Source organism: Lathyrus oleraceus, chromosome 1 (genome assembly GCF_024323335.1).
Source record: "Lathyrus oleraceus cultivar Zhongwan6 chromosome 1, CAAS_Psat_ZW6_1.0, whole genome shotgun sequence".
NCBI classification, from domain to species: Eukaryota; Viridiplantae; Streptophyta; class Magnoliopsida; order Fabales; family Fabaceae; genus Lathyrus; species Lathyrus oleraceus.
In genome coordinates this window covers 23,320,000-23,337,482 of record NC_066579.1, presented here as the reverse complement: position 1 = coordinate 23,337,482, position 17,483 = coordinate 23,320,000, and positions in this window count along the sequence as shown.

Genomic DNA, 17,483 nt, shown 5'->3' with positions numbered 1-17,483 from the left:
ATGGACTTTATGGTTGATGAGAATGGGATCTTGAAGTTTTGAGATAAAGTTTATGTGTCGGATGTGCCAGAACTTAAGAGGATGATTTTAGAATAAAGCTAGAGAAGCAGTATGAGTATTCATCCCATAGCCACTAAGATGTACCAAGATCTGAAGAAAATATTTTGGTGGCCAGGTATGAAGAAGGAGGTTATAAAGTTGTTTACGTTGTTTGACTAGTCAAAAGTCAAAGATTAAGCATCCGAAGCTGTTTGGGATGATGCAATCCTTGAGTATTCCTGAATGGAAGTGAGATAGTATTTCTATGGACAAACTGACTTAGTCGGCTCATTTTTTTCCGATTAAGATCAATTTTCCGTTAGAGAAGTTAACTGAGATCTACATCAGTGTGGTTGCGAAGCTGCATGGTATTCCATCCAGTATTGTTCCTAATAGATACCCAAGATTTATGTCAAGGTTTTGGGAGAGTTTACATGCAGCCTTGGGAACCAAATTGAGGTTGAGTTCTGCCTACCATCCACAGACGAATGGTCAGACTGAGAGGACTATTTAGTCTTTGGAGGATTTGTTGAGAGCTTGTGCCCTAGAGGAAGAATATGATTGGGACAATTTCTTATTGTTGATTAAGTTCACGTATAATAACAATTACCATTCTAGTATTGAAATGGCACCCTTCGAGGCTTTATATGATAGGAAGTGTAGAACACCTCTGTGTTAGTATGAATATGGTGAAAGTTTCGTGCTTGGGCCAGAGATTGTTCAGCAGACCACTAAGAAAGTTAAGATGATTCAGGAGAAGATGAAAGCATCACAAATTAGACATAAGAGTTACCATGATAAGCAAAGAAAGACTCTTGAGTTTCAAGAGGGAGACCATGTGTTTCTAAGAGTCACTTTGGTGACTGATGTTGGTCGTGCGCTAAAGTCATGAAAGCTTACTCCATGTTTCATTGGTATTTATCAAATTCTCTAGAGAGTTGAAGTTGTTGCTTATCGAGTTTCCTTACCACCATATCTTTCGAATCTTCATGATTTTTTTCATGTGTCTCAGCTTCTGATATATTCACGATCCGTCTCATGTGATCCAAATGGATGATGTGCAAGTGCGAGATAACTTGACAGTTATGGTATCACCCGTGCAGATAGAGGATCGAGAGGTGGAACATATGAGGGGTAAATAGATCACTTCGATGAAGGTAGCAAGGGGAAGACCTACTGGAGGTAGTGTGACGAGGGAGATGGAGAGCCATATGAGAGAGTCTTATCCGAAGCTTTTTGGGTCAGGTAATTTTCGAGGGCAAAAATATTTTAAGTGGGAAATAGTTGTGAAACTAGCGAAAATATACCCTAACATATCACACGTTCGAACATACAACAGAGTCGCCATCGAAATTTATTTATCCTCAAAGGGAAGGGAAAACATAGATAAAACCCGGGGGAAAGAGATATACTGGGTAAGGAAGTCGGTTATGCAAGGGGAAGGTATTAACATCCCAAACATCCATGGTACTCCATGGGAACCGTTTTGATTGCTCTCGCTTGAATAAGTGTGATATCTAAGATTACTCACAAAAGAATGGGAAAAGGAAAAGAAATAGATAAAGTGCTCGGTGAGGATTAGGGCCCTCACGCCTATGTATCCTCATAGTGCAATGAGGAATTCAGAGCTCCGTAGTTCGAAGAACTAGTGGTGGGAGATGAAAAGAAATGTGATAGAAGTATAGTCTGAACCAAAGGATAATGTTATGAACTCCAACAAGGGTGAAAAGATGAACCAAAGAGTAAACATATATGAAAGTGAGGGCGTATAGCACTTGTATCACTGTACTGGAACAACCGAGAAAGAATGAATTAGGTGTTTGGGTTAAGGGCCAAACAACTTTGGTTTACAAGGAAGTACAAGATTGAGCACAAAGGTATAATGTATTTGGCTCAAAGATTAGGTATATCATGTGAAGTCAAAGAAGGTAGATTATGAATGTATCATGGAGGTGGACGGAATGAAGTGACCGAAGTCACAAAATTAGATATTTGGTGATAAGTGACTAAAGAAGTATTGTTTGAAATCAAAAGGTGAAATTGTATTGGAATCCATAAGAGAAATGAGGTTTCTACCATAGAGGAAAATAGCTCTAACCGCTACAAAGTGTTAGCTAAAAATGAAAGAATTAAGTGTTTGGGGTTGTTTGCTCAAATAACTCTAGGTAGAAATACAGACTACATTAGGTGTCCTAAAAGGGTATATATGGAATTCCAAAGAAAGTATATTTCGATGTCAAAAAGACAGTATGTCACTGGATGGACGATTTATGATCAAAGGTAGATAATGGATTATGAAAGATATGAGTGATGCCCTAAGGCGAAGGAGGAATAATTAGAAGTATGCTCGCCAAGGATTTGCATCCTTGTGCCTACGTATTCTCATTGTGCAATGAGAAAGTCAAAGCAATCGTAGTTCGGAACTACGAGAATAGAAAGTGAGATATATTTGTCTAAGAAACAGGGACTCGCAAGACAAACACTTCTTCAAGGAAGGATGGTAGTACTGGAGTGCAAGGAGTAGTGTATCACTTACTGGGGAATCAACAATTCGAGATCAAATAAGGATAGTATCTTGGATCCAAGAGAAGGATAAACTCTTAATCAAAGAGCAAGGTAGACATTTACCAATACGTGGACTAGCAGGCCTCCACTATAAGGTAAAGCCAAAAAGAAAGACTGAAATAAGTGTATGGGGTTGTTTGCCCAAACAACTCTCGATTGAAGAGATGGACTGTCATTTGGACGTCCTAAAAGGATAGACAAGGAGTCCTAGGAGAAGTATGGTTAATCTTAGAATGATGGTATAGATTGAATGAATGGAGAATGATCGATTGATAAATAGGATATAAATAAGATAGCTGACGAAGAAACTGGGTTCTCCTGCCTATGTACCCTTATAATGCAATAAGGAAATCAGAGCTTTCGTAGTTCAGCCCACTAGGGCTGAAAAGAAATTGATTGGAGGCAAGAAGAGATAGATGATTGAGATTGAAGTGATTTGAAAGGGATATACTTGATAGTTACTGGATGAGAATCACACTAAAGTCTATGGGTAAAGGTGGATATGATAAGCAACGAGACAAACGTCTCGTACCCAAAGATATCCAGAATGAATGTAGCAAAGCTCCGGTCTCATTCCTTCTTTACCACTTTAGGCTCGTGACATGTAACTATTGTCTTAAACTTCAAGTGGAGAGAGAAGAGTCTTTATAGTTGTTTCTTGTATCGATGATGAAGACCATATCAGTCGTTCGATTCGAATTGCACTAAAGTCTATGAATAAAGGTGAATACGATGAGCGCTGGGTCATACGTCCCATACCCAAAGATACTCAGAATGGGGGTAGGAATACTCCAGTCCCACTCTTTCTCCATTACTTAAGGCTCATATCGTATAACTTGATTCATGATTGATAAGTTGTTGAAGTGGTCCTTGCTTTTGTTGTATTTTTCTTTGTGAAGATAGAGACTTGTCAATTGTATAGTTAGAATTGTGTTAAAGTCTATGAATAGAGGTGAGTATGATGAGCGCTGGGTCATACGTCCCATACCCAAAGATACTCAGAATGGGGGTACGAATACTCCAGTCCCACTCTTTCTCTATTGCTTAAGGCTCATGCCACACACTTCTAACTTTGATTTAACAAGTGTTGAAGATGCCACCTTTGATGTGCTTGAATAATCCACTGCTTGGTATGACAGAGGATGCCTTGATTGAAAATCTTGTCTTGAGGCCTTGAGCTCCACAGCTTGGAAGAAAAGTCATATTAAGTGACCAAGGGTCTTTTGGTCACTCAATTAGACTGTGGGATTATACAAGTTCAAAGGATTTAATTAATCAAAATTGCTTTTGATCAATTTAATCATGGGTTCATCTTTTCACCCTTGTTGGAGTTCAAAATATTATCCTTTGGTTCAGACCATACTTCTATCATATTTCTTTTCGTCTCCCACCACTAGTTCTTCGAACTACGGAGCTCTGAATTCCTCATTGCACTATGAGGATACGTAGGCATGGGGCCCTTATCCTCACCGAGCACTTTATCTATTTATTTTCCTTTTCCCATTCTTTTGCGAGTAGTCTTAGATATCACACCTATTCGAGCGAGAGCAATCAAAATGGTTCCCATGGAGTACCATGGATGTTTGGGGTGCTAATACCCTCCCCTTGCATAACCGACTTCCTTACCCAGTATATCTCTTTCCCCTGGGTTTTATCGATGTTTTCCCTTCCCTTTGGAGATAAATAAAGTTCGATGGCGGCTCTGTTGTATGTTCGAGCGTGTGATACGTTCGGGTATATTTCCGCTAGCTTCAAGTTGTAACACTGAGAGTTTTCAATTAATTATTTAATTGAATTCTTAATTGATTTTATTTATTTAATTGAGTGATAAAATGCTTTATGTGGTTTTTTATGATTGATTTGGAATTATAGAGAGTTATGAGATTATTATTTAATAAAATAATAGAAAAATAGGGAATTAGAGTGAAAAGGTGGAACAAAGGAAAGATAAGGGAAATGTGTAAAATTATTAAAAGTAATATTAGTTTATTTAAATAGAAAAGTGGAAGGAAGAAGGATTTTGACAGTACGTGAGAATTAGGCAAAAAGGCAAGAGTGGTAAGGAGGCAACCATAGGTTGGATAAGAATACCATAACCAAGAGCTTGGATTTTTGCTGGAAATTAAGATATGGGAACTATTTACTAATGGATGGTTTAAGCGGGCGGTTAGTGACGGGTCCTCACCCTCCTATCTTCTTCATCTTATTCTTTGTGTTTTGTTGCTATTGTATATGGCCAAAAGGGTTTGGGCAAAACCTTACGTTGATCGATTGATGTGTTGCTCTCTATCCTTATTGGTATGATATTAAAATATATAATTGTTGTGGTTTGAATTCTTTAATACCTTGTATTGTATAAGGTTAGTAATAATTATTTATTTTTGGAGTTCTTACTTCCCTTGTTGATTGTATGATAATCTGTGTTGTTCTCTTTTGAGGCGAATTTTCTTAATAATAATTGAATCAAGGTATATACCTATTTGGAGTTTGATCTATACATTTTTTGGGGAGGTATAACTCAAATAGGTGAAATAGACGAGTTTCGAATCTGTTCAATAGATGCAGAAAATCGCAGGTAGATATAGAAGGGGATTGATCATATTATTTCATGTATAAGTTGAGTTTCGTAAGTCTATTTGAGGTGTCGTCAGTTTATTTAGAAATCTAAGACAATAATATTTCTTTTGAAGCGGGGAAATTGAGTCTAGGTGCACTACAACAATAGAAGTTTGTTGGTTTTTATACCAGAGGCATAGTCAATTTTAGTCATGCGTTGGTCATCATGTTTCACGCATAACTTGAGTTTGTAAGTCCGTTTGGGATGCCATCAGTTGCATTAGAAAGAGACTTTAATGATCTTTCAAACTTGATACTTTCATAATTTTATCGTAAGTGTAATTTTTGGTGTTACTTTGAAGTCAAACATTCTATTTTAGAGTTTTAATCGTATGAGTGATGAAGTTGAATCAATAGAGTTGAGTTTTAAGTGGTTGGTGATTTTGGTGACTTTTGGTTAACCTTTTTATAAGTTTAAGAGAAAGTTTTTCTACTTTAGGGTTGTTTTATTATTATTTGAGTTAGTCTATCATCCAATAGAGTCCTTTAGAGTTATTTGACCCTGCAAGAGTTGTCAGTATGAATTTTAAGATGGGTAATTTAGAGAGGAATCATGGTGTTGGCCATATATTGGCAAAATTATGATTCATAGAGGAATCTTTTGAGTATGATTTTTGAGTATATTTTCTGTTGTTTTGAGTTTTGTGAATTTTGTTGCCATATTCAGGCATACATGCATATTGGAGATAGGTAGAACTTTGGTCCGGTGAGGTCAGATTTAGAGAGGAACCATGAAGTTCTCATGTTCAGAGAGGAACATGGTTCATTGAGGAGTCAAAGACATGGATAAATCATAAAACACCTTTGATTCCAAAACAACCTGATACCACATGCATATTTGGAAGAAGAGTATAATACATCATGCATTTGTAGTATAATTAATGTTGTTGTTTGTGAAATTTATGTGGGGATGATATTAGATATTGTTGTATCTACCATACCATTTAACATCACCGTTAACATCTATACAGTTATTCTCACCCCTTTTCTGTTGTTGTGTGGATTTTTATGCCTATGATTCATATATAGGTGGCGGTTAGTAGTTGTTGTGTTTAGGAATGGCACATGTTTCCTTCTTCTTTGTTTATTTTCCGAATTTCGTTTAGTTCCACAATGTCGCTTTGATATGTAACATTGGGACGAGATCGTTTGGATGTTTGCATTATTTTTCAGAGATTTGTGTGACTAGTTCCCTTATGCTTGAGTTTGAACTTTTTTATTTTGAGATGTTCAGTTATTCATGTTTTGAGAATTATCTGCTGCGTATTTTTTAATTTTTTTTAAGAAGCGTGTTTGTTTTGAAAGAGATGTGTGACACCATTGTTGTTTAAATGTGTATTATTTTCCAATTTTGATTAAATAAGAGTCATGGGGTTTAAGGTCTTACATTAAGGACTACAATGGACAAAAAACCTTTCTCTAAAAAATGTAACACTTTGTAACTAGAATAAATTTAAAATCAGAACCTCTAGTTAAGATGGAAGAGATCCATGTCATCTCTCAACACTGACATTCTTTAGAATCTATTATAGAACTATGAAAGTTATGCAATTATCGATTGATAGCTCACTAGTGATTTCTTTATCTTCTAGCAATTGTGTTGAGGAATGAACTTTGTTTATCAGTTGCAGGTTCTTTAATTATTCCAAATATGTTATGTATAATGTGTTGGGACTTTGAACTACTATTATAAGAAATACCTAAAAAAATAAAATAATTTAAAGTAAGAATATAAAGTGTGCAAAATAAATTGATTGATTAAATATGTAAAATAATTTAGAAGTAGTGATATTTATGAAAGAATCTATTTTATTGGCCATATAATTGTGACATACTGAAATGCTACCTTATTTGATTATTTACATATGTAATGCGTGAGTGTTCCTCTTAGTTTGAGATATGTGGCGTCCCATATTCAAATTTATATCTTCTGTTTCTAAGCATTTATTAACTTTATCCCTAGTGTGCAACTTTCCAAATTTATGGATTCCACAATATTTTCTCTCTTTCATTAGTGGCACTATTAATATGGAACATTCCCATAAAATCCAATATTTAATCCTTTTTTGTTTTCATTGATTCTGTATACTTGGAAACCACAATATACCCTAGTAAACTTGAAAATTTTGGTTGACTCATGTTTGGTTGTGTGCATGCTTGTCTTACTTGCTATCATCTAAATTCACATGTCTTTCGATTTTGGGTGATACTTTAATTATTTTTATGTGTTAATAAATGCCTTCATGCATTACATTATGGACTAATCTTAAGTCGTGAGATAGTGCAACATGAATGGTTATTACTGTGCAATAAGAATGATCATAGTTTCCATTACCTATTTTCCTTCCATCCATTATTTCCTATCTCAATTTCCATTGAACCGACTTTTAAAATGTTGGAATAAAATTGGTTTGTCCCATATCCCTTAGGTTTTGATGATAACAAAGTATTTAAAGAATAATTGGGTATACTAATATTTGTTCAAGTGTGCAGGATCATAGAATAAAATTTCGTGAACAACCCAAGTATTGGTTCTGACTATGAACATTTAAATAGAAGCTTAAAGCCAGAATCTGATGGATCAGAAGTTCAAGGCCAGATTATGAAGAAGTAAACTTCTAAAGAGGTCAACGTCTGAAGGTCAGAGTTTGAAGAAGTCAACTTCTGAAAACCAGACCTTGAGTAAGTCAACTTCTGATAAACTCTGATACTTATATATTAAGCTTTACACAATAATCTAAGGTGTCACAAACAACAAATCCTTTAATAAATCAAACATTTGACAAACATCCAACGGAAATATCAACGTCATACAACACCTGTCATCACACATCACCTTCACTTAGGGTATCATTACGGAGGTATCGATCTTATTTTAATTAAATAAGACATCATAACTTAGACGTTTAATCTCAACTTAAAAATTATATAAACAACTATCAAAATCTTGAGTTATTAGGTTCAACTCTCAACAACTTTAACATAAACAAAATAAAACAATTAAACTCCAACAAAATATAATAAGCAAACAAACATTCCCAACCCCGATGTTACAGGATCAGAGCAAGACTTCTAAACAATGATGAAACTAAACGAAGTAACTCCAGAAGCTAACTTCCACTTATAATAGCAAACTCTACTCCTGAGTATCTACAAGATGTCCATGGTGGACAACATGAAAGCAAAAAGGGTGAGAAACAACAAACAAATATAAATAATGTAAGGAATGATAAGGTAGAGAACATATAACAAGCACACATTCATTACACAATCAATAACCACATAGTCTCACACCTTTCACAATAATATCATGAACAATCAACTACATATGCAATCATGTGTACAAATGTAATCCACCACCGACTCATTATGCATGCGATACCATTCATGAACACTCAGGTTCATCTCGCTCCTGATCCCCACCATAGGACCAGAGCACACCAAATTTTTTCCATCACCATAGGTAACACTTCACCGATTCCCACCTGAAACTGGGTACTCGCTCCTGATCCCCACCATAGGACCAGAGCACACCAAAACTGGATTGAAGTCCGTAGACATGATGCATGAATATCAACAATATGCATTACCACCAAAAGATTCACCAAAAAGATCACCATGCACATCTCACTATTTATGCATCACATCATTCAACATACACAACAATTAATCAATGTTATAATATTAATAAGCAACAACAAATAGCAGAAACTCAACAAATGTAACCTCATAGACATTCATTCATGTTACTTCATCAAAACAACAACACATCATTATATAAACATAACATTCACTAACCGATCCCACAAGCCGACACAAAAATTTCCACATAAGGCACTTGATTATAATTAAAACTTTTCACCAAGCATGACCATGATGTATCTCTTCATGTTAGCTTTCCAATGCTTTTAGCAACGTATCATTTGGATATACGTAATAAATGTTATGGCCAAAATCAACAAGTGGATCAAGCAACCGAAAAAAGGGACCAATTGATTGCTCCAAGGGACCAATCGATTGTCCCAGGCCTACTGACTTCATTTTTTTTTGAATTTTTGATGGACCAATCAATTACACCTTCAAACCAATCTATTTTTCCTTTATTTTTTTCAATTGTTTCAAGGGAACAATCAAGTATAAGGTCTGGCCAATCGATTGTTCTCAAGTTTTTGTCAAAATTTTCTTTGTTATTTGTGATGAACAAATCAATTACACCCCTAGACCAATCGATTGGTCTAGGTTATTTTCACCAGAAACTCAATTTTTCATTACGCTCAGTAATCCCTTCATCCCCTAGCTTCCATTCATAATCCCATTCGATTCACTTAAATTCAACCGACCTAAAACATAAATTGACAGTGAATCATATTATCATGATCATCAACACATAAAGTATCTTTTTCATCACACTCTACAATAAGGAATCAATAAAATAAGTAACTATTCTCATCATTATTCACGGGTACAATCAAGCTAAAATGGTAGAAAATTATAGATACATAATCATGATGATTCAAACATAGATTCAGACATAAAATCACACAAAGACACATAATCAACCAACAATTTTACAGATTTCCATCATATAACGAATTATCAACGAAAACCCTAGAACCATAATAAGAGTAAGAACTTCACATTATCTACCCCCATCTTATAATACACCTAAATTGATAGCCCTTTCTCCTCCCTTACCTTGATTTTAAAGCAAAACAACAACACCTTCTAAGGAGTTATTCTCTCAAACCCTAGCTTTGTGCTTCTCCGTTTTTCTTTAACTTTTTTTTTCACATACTGTAAACTCTCTCAATTCCCTTATCACTCTCCATTTATAATAAAAAGTTAAATCCTCCCATTTAGGATTTTCCCTCCTCACCCCCAAGTTGTTCTCTAAATCCCTCATTGCCCCTCATTTCTCTACTAACTCTTATTTTTCTTAATAATAATTAAATCTCTGATTATTCTAATTATTCTAATTATTATTCAATTTATTCTATTTTCTCACCACACCCTACTAATTCCACTACACCCCATCAACACATAAGATCATATTATTTATTTAAATGCATACTATCATCAAACAATTAAATAAAATAAATCCCAATAATACAGTTAAATATTTTAATCGAATTTGGGGTGTTACAACTCTCCCCCACTTAGAAAAAAAATTCCCTAAAAAATTACCTGAAAGAAACAGAGTCGGATACGACTCTCTCATCAGACTTTCCAACTCCCAAGTTATGCTTTCACATGTTGGTCCTCCTCACACTACCTTCACCCAAGAAATCTCCTTACCACGCAACTGCTTCACTTTCCAATCCTCTATTCGCATGGGCAATGCCTCAACAATCGAGTTTTCTCTCACTTGTATATTATCCACTTGGATCACATGAGATGGCCCTGGAATGTATCTCCTTAACAAAGATACATGAAACACATCATGAAGATTACTAAGTGGTGGTGGCAAGGCAATCTGATAGGCCACCTCTCCCATCCTATGTAAGATATGGTATGAACCAACAAAATATGGTGTAAGCTTTCGAGACTTCAAAGCTCGACCAACACCGATTATTAGAGTAACTCTAAAAAACACATGGTCACCCTCTTGAAACTCAAGTGCTTTCCTACTCTTATCATGGTAACTCTTCTGGCAAATTTGCAAAGCTTTCATCTTCTCTTGGATCATCTTGATCTTCTTAAAAGTTTGTTGCACAATCTCAGGTCCAATCACTGTATTCTCACTAGACTCATACCAACATAGAGGTGACATACACCTTCTACCATACAACACCTCAAATAGGGTCATCCCAATACTTGAGTGGAAACTGTTATTCTAAGTGAACTCAATTAATGGAAAGTAGCTATCCCAAGCACCTCATTGTTCTATCACACAAGCCTTCAACAAATCCTCGAGGGATTATATAGTCCTCTATGTTTACACATCAGTCTGTAGGTAATAAGCGGAACTCAACTTCAGCTTAACACGCAAAGCTTCTTTGCAAACTCTACCGAAGCCTCGACCTGAACCTTAGATTTCTATCCGACACAATGCTCGATGGAATACCATTCAAACTAACAATCTTCTCAATATACAGTCCAACTAACTTCTGTAGAGTGTAATTTATCATAATCGGTATGAAATGAGATAATTTAGTCAGTCTATCAACAATAACCCAAATGGAATCACATCCTTTCGTCATCCTCGAAAAACTTGTAACAAAATCCATGGAAATGGTATCTCACTTCCACTATGGAATACTCAACGGTTGCATCATATCTAACAGCTTCTGATGTTCAACCTTCAATTTCTAGAAGTCAAACAAGCATACACAAACTCAACTACTTCCTTCTTCATTCCTGACCATCAAAATAATTTCTTCAAGTCTTGATACATCTTAGTGGCACCGGGATGAATACTCAAACCACTTCTATGACCTTCCTCAAGAATACTCTTCTTAAGCTCTGGCACATCAGGTACACAAACCCTATCTCTAAACCTTATCACACCATTCTCATCAATTCTGAAAACATCACTGCTAACTTGATTTATTAACACAAGTCGGCCATCCAATCCCATATCGACCTTCTAACCCTCTCTGATCTCTTCAAGGATACCACTGGTCAGCTTCAACATACCTAACTTCACACTATCAGGAGTCTCTTCACATATCAAACTTATGTCTCCGAACTGCTCGATCAATTCTAACTCTCGAACCATCAACATTGACATATGCAAAGACTTCTTACTCAATGCATTAACTACAACGTTAGCTTTACCCGAATGGTAACTCAAGCTAAAATCACAATCTTTCAGAAAACCAGGCCATCTTCTCTGCCTTATATTCAATTCCTTCTGATCAAATAAATACTTCAAACACTTGTGATAACTGGACACCTTAAATCTGGAGTTAAACAAATAATGTCTCCAAATCTTAAACACAAACACTATAACTTCTAACTCAAGATCATGCATATGATAATTCTTTTCATGAACTCTCAACTATCGAGAAGCGTAAGCCACAACCTGACCATTCTGCACCAACACATTTCCTAGACCTATCTTTGAAGCATCACAATATACAACAAATGACTCACTTGGATTCAAAAAAATCAAAACTGGAGTAGAGATCAACTTCTTCTTGAGTTCTTGGAAACTCTCTTCATAATGCACATCCTAAACATAGGCGTGAACATTCTGAATCAAAGGAATACTATTTATAAAACACATACCTCGAATCAAACGATCAACACTAGTACCCTATGTCCCAGTCAAAGTAATAAGAGTAAGGACTTCTCATTCTCTACCTAATCATGCAATACACCTAAATTGATATCCTTTTCTCCCCCTTACCTTGATTTTTCAGCAAAACAACAATATTTTCTAAGGAATTCTTCTCTCAAACCCTAACTTTTTTCTTCTCCCTTTTTCTCTAACTTTTATTTTCACGCATTATAAACTCTCTCAATTCTGTTATCCCTCTAATTATAAAAATAAGTTAAATCCTCCTATTTAGGCTTTTTCCTCATTACCCTTAAGTTGTTCTCTAAATCTCCTTATTGTCCCTTATTTTTCTACTAACTCTTATTTTTCTCCAATTTATTATTTTATTAATAATAACAATGAAGAAAAGAGTAAGGACTTCTCATTCTCTACCTAATCATGCAATACACCTAAATTGATATCCCTTTCTCCCCCTTACCTTGATTTTTCAGCAAAACAACAATATTTTCTAAGGAATTCTTCTCTCAAACCCTAACTTTTTTCTTCTCCCTTTTTCTCTAACTTTTATTTTCACGCATTATAAACTCTCTCAATTCTGTTATCCCTCTAATTATAAAAATAAGTTAAATCCTCCCATTTAGGCTTTTTCCTCAGTACCCTCAAGTTGTTCTCTAAATCTCCTTATTGTCCCTTATTTTTCTACTAACTCTTATTTTTCTCCAATTTATTATTTTATTAATAATAACAATTAAAATTCTGATTATTCTAATAATTGGTTTGTCCCATATCTCTTAGATTTTGATGATAACAAAGTATCTAAAGAACAATTGGGTATACTAATATTTGTTCAAGTGAGTAGGACCATAGACTAAAATTTCACGAATAATCCAAGTATTCGTTCTGACTATGAACATCTAAAGAGAAGCTTAAAGATATGATGAATCTGAAGCTGAAGACCAGACTCTGAAGAAGTCAACTTATGAAGAGGTCAATGTCTGAAGGTCAGACACCGAAGAAGTAAACTTTTAAAGACCAGACCTCGAGTAAGTCTACTTCTGATGATCAGAACCCGAGCCATTGAAAATGCAAGGACCAAAGTGACTCTGATGGGTCATTGTCAACCTCTCTAAGCCTACTTTGTCATGTAATGATCTAAGCTTTATTTTCTTCATAGAGTTAGTTGGGATGCAACTGATAATTCCTCTTGCAGTAAAGGAATTTCAAACAAACTTTCAACGTCAGTACCCATTTAAAGAAACATCCCAATGTCTCTATTCAAGCTTCTCAAAGACTTTTTTGTGACAGATCTTCAACGAAGATTTTTCTTCCCTATTTTACGGAGCTAAATACTTGAAGAGAAATAGACCAGTTGGCATTTAAAGTGAAGTTACTCTGTTAAAACAAAGCACAAGCATAAATTAAGATTTTTTATCCTTGTATACCTTATAAATCCCTAAGTCTTAAAAGAGCCTATTCGCTTTGTATTCTTTCTACACCTCTGATTGTATATCAATTGTATTACCCCAAATAATCATTTATATGTTAGGTAGATTGTTAGAAGTCTTTTCTTTGTGTGCTTGAGCATAGAAATCTCTTACTAATTGTTTGAGCATTTGAAGTGTCTTGCTTGCGTACTTGAGCATAAAAGTCTCTTATTTGTGTGCTTAAGAATTAAAAATCTCTTACTTGTGTGTTTGAGCATAGAAGTCTCTTACTTAGTGTTAGAGCATTGGAAGTCTCTTGATTGCGTGCTTGAGCAAATTGCGATCTTGTGTGATTATAGTGAAAATTTCTTGTAAGTACAAGGAGATTGCATTACTCTCAAGTGAGAGCAACCAGGATAATTCTGTGTGTCTCTATTCTTTCTTTCATTTCATATCCGCTGTCTAACTCTGATTGATTTTGATTATATACCTTGTTTTAGAATTTGATCAAGAGTTTAAAAAGAAAAAAAAAGTCAACATAATTCAGTCATCCTTCTTGTGTTTTTCTCACATTTATAAACCATATGTTAGGAACTAAAATACTCCTACAATAAAGAAATATATTTTCCTTTAAGATATTTTTGTAATTCAAAGGAACACCTCTAAACCTTCTCTTCATAGGACTCATAAGAGACTGACCGTAACCCGTATATTGCTAAGATCAATGAAGTTATCAAAATCTTTGAAGTTGATCAACTCCCCATCTCATTTCTCCTAATCCTTTGATCTAAGAAATGGTGAGGATGTCTTCATAATTTCTATATGAATTATCTTAGAAACTTGTTTTTGCTAAGGAGGATACAATTATATCTTAGTGCAAGGATGCCTTTCTTCCAACATAGTCGTATCTTTATTCTTATTTACTTCAATTCCCTTATTATGTACCAAAAAATCTAGAATGTTACTATCAAACACCCCAAATGTGCATTTAGTATGATTATTTTTAAATTGCGCAGTCTCATTCATTTCAAGGCTCTCTCCAATTACAAAAAGTAATTTTAGAAGTTGATGGACTTGACCACCTCTTCATTGATATAAACTTCCATAACCTACCAATTAGATAATGAGTTTAGAATTCATACCCCTTTGATAAATGGCATCCTCATTTTTTATTACTAATGACATGACAAACTACTCGTAGGCTCACAGTGCACCTAGTCATCTAAAAGTTGTCTTATGGATTTCTTCCTCGGCGAGTGTCCATCCAAAAATGTAATATCGAGGTTTAACATGTCAGCCACCGCAATTTCATAGTTATCATTTGGAGTGACAACAAGGTTTATGTTTCTATAGCCAATACATACCTTAAACTAAGTTATCTTCTTAATCCATTATACGAAATTGGATAACCACTTTACATGGCTAGTTGTTCATGTGAAGCTTGTTTTGAGAAATCTCTATTTCAAGTTTGATTTGAGGTATCAATTGAGGATTGAGTCTCCTGGGAGCACTACGCCAAAAACTGGAATAGACAGCGCACCTTAGAGGGCGCTTTATTACAAAAGCGCACTCTAAAGTGAAGCGAAAAAATAAGGAGCGAACAACTGGAATAGACAGCGCACTTTAGAGGGCGCTTTTGTAATAAAGCACCCTCTAAGGTGAAGCGAAAAAATAAGGAGGAGATAGAGGGACAACAATACAGGGCGCTTTTTAGAAAGCGCCCTCTAAGGTTACCCTTAGAGGGCGCTTTTAAAAAAGCGCTCTATAAGTCCATGTGCATTTCCAGTTTATAAAGCGCTTTTGGAAAGCCTTAGAGAGCGCTTTCATAAGCGCCCTCTTAGGCCCCCTTTAGAGGGCGCTTTTTTTCCACAAGCGCCCTCTAAGGTCCCCTTTAGTAAACATTAAAATTATAACATATTGCGTGTTTTGTTATTTCACTCTCTGTTATTTTCGTTCTTTTTCACGTTAGGGTTCTCACTGCTACGATTTCGCTACTTCTAAGGCGTTCTCCTTCCACCTCTGTTAGATCTACGACGTTTCCTCCTTCTATTAATTCGTTGTTAGCTGTTCGATTTTGACACCATAGGTATTTTTCTAATCTTCATATTACTTGGTTTCTCTTCTGACGTTCGCTATTGTTCATTTTTGGTTTCATTTTTCTTGGTTCATACATTTATTGAGTATTCTCAACAATAATTATTATGTTGCAATGCTAGCAATGGAGACTAGGCATTATGGGTTAAATTTCACCAACTGTTCCATTTGTTTCTCGATGTAGAAAAAGGAGGCAGCAATATCTAAAACACCTGCTACCAATCAAAGGTACACTATGCAGCTTATGAGTGTATTTATTCTAGCATACATAGCGTAGCTAGTAACTTAAGAAGTTTAGGTATGGATGTTATTTGATAGAGTAAATTAGAGTCGACTACTCTTCTGTTAGCTTTCAGTTAGACCATTATACAATTCTACATATATATTTTCTAGTCAATGTTTATCTTTTGTAAAAACTATATGATGATATATAACTATGCTACAAATTAGTGCATACCACTAATGCTTAATGCATGGTTCATACATTCTCATGCTATTGAAGTCAGAGATATCTGAAAATGTTGAGAAACTAACTCAATAAACCAAATTGTTTTGGTTTTGGGTTGTTGTTGGAGACATGAATGCCCTGCACAGAGACTAACTCAATAAAGCGAAATTGTTTTGTCTCATCCCATTTTTGGTTTCTCTTCTGAAATTGTTTTTTGTTTATTCTAATTAGTAATGGATAATACATGGATGTCTTCCAATCGATTGTCAAGAGAGTACGAGAATGGGGTATCAGAATTCATTAAGTTTGCCGTTGCGCACGCCGAAGACCCCAGTAGAATGATATGTCCTTGCTTGGGTTGTTGTTATGGGAAACGGGTTGACACAGTTCAGTTGACATCGCATCTAATGAGGCATGGAATTGATCGAAGTTATACATGTTGGAATTTGCATGGTGAGAAAAGTAACGAGAATGTTGAACCGGGGGATAGTACGATCTATGCCTCAAACTATAGTGGCGCAGATACATAGGATTGTGATTGAGTTGAAGAGATTGCAGAAGCACTTGAAGGAGATCTTAAGGATTGTCCCGAAATGTTTGAGAGGTTGGTAAGTGATGCAGAGAAACCTTTGTGTGATGGTTGCACTAAATTCACAAGATTGTCTGCGGTATTAAAGTTGTACAACTTAAAGGCGGGCAATGGATGGTCGGATAAAAGTTTCACAGAGTTATTAGCCCTTTTGAAAGATATGCTTCCTAAGGATAATGTTCTTCCCAATCGAACATATGAGACCAAAAAGATGTTGTGCCCTATTTGTGAAGATAAAACAGATTGGAAGCGCTTGGGGTTTGGTCAGAAGAATGTCTTTCTCGGTCATCGGAGATTCTTAAATTCAAATCATCACTACCTTGGATGGAGAAAGGCGTTCAATGGAGAGACAAAACAAGGCAGAGCTCCACCTATATTGACGGGTGATCAAATTTTTGAAAAGGTGAAAGATTTGGATACTCAGTTTGGCAAGCCTTTTGCCCACACACTTGTCAAAAGTGGGTGGAAGAAGAGGTCAGTTTTTTT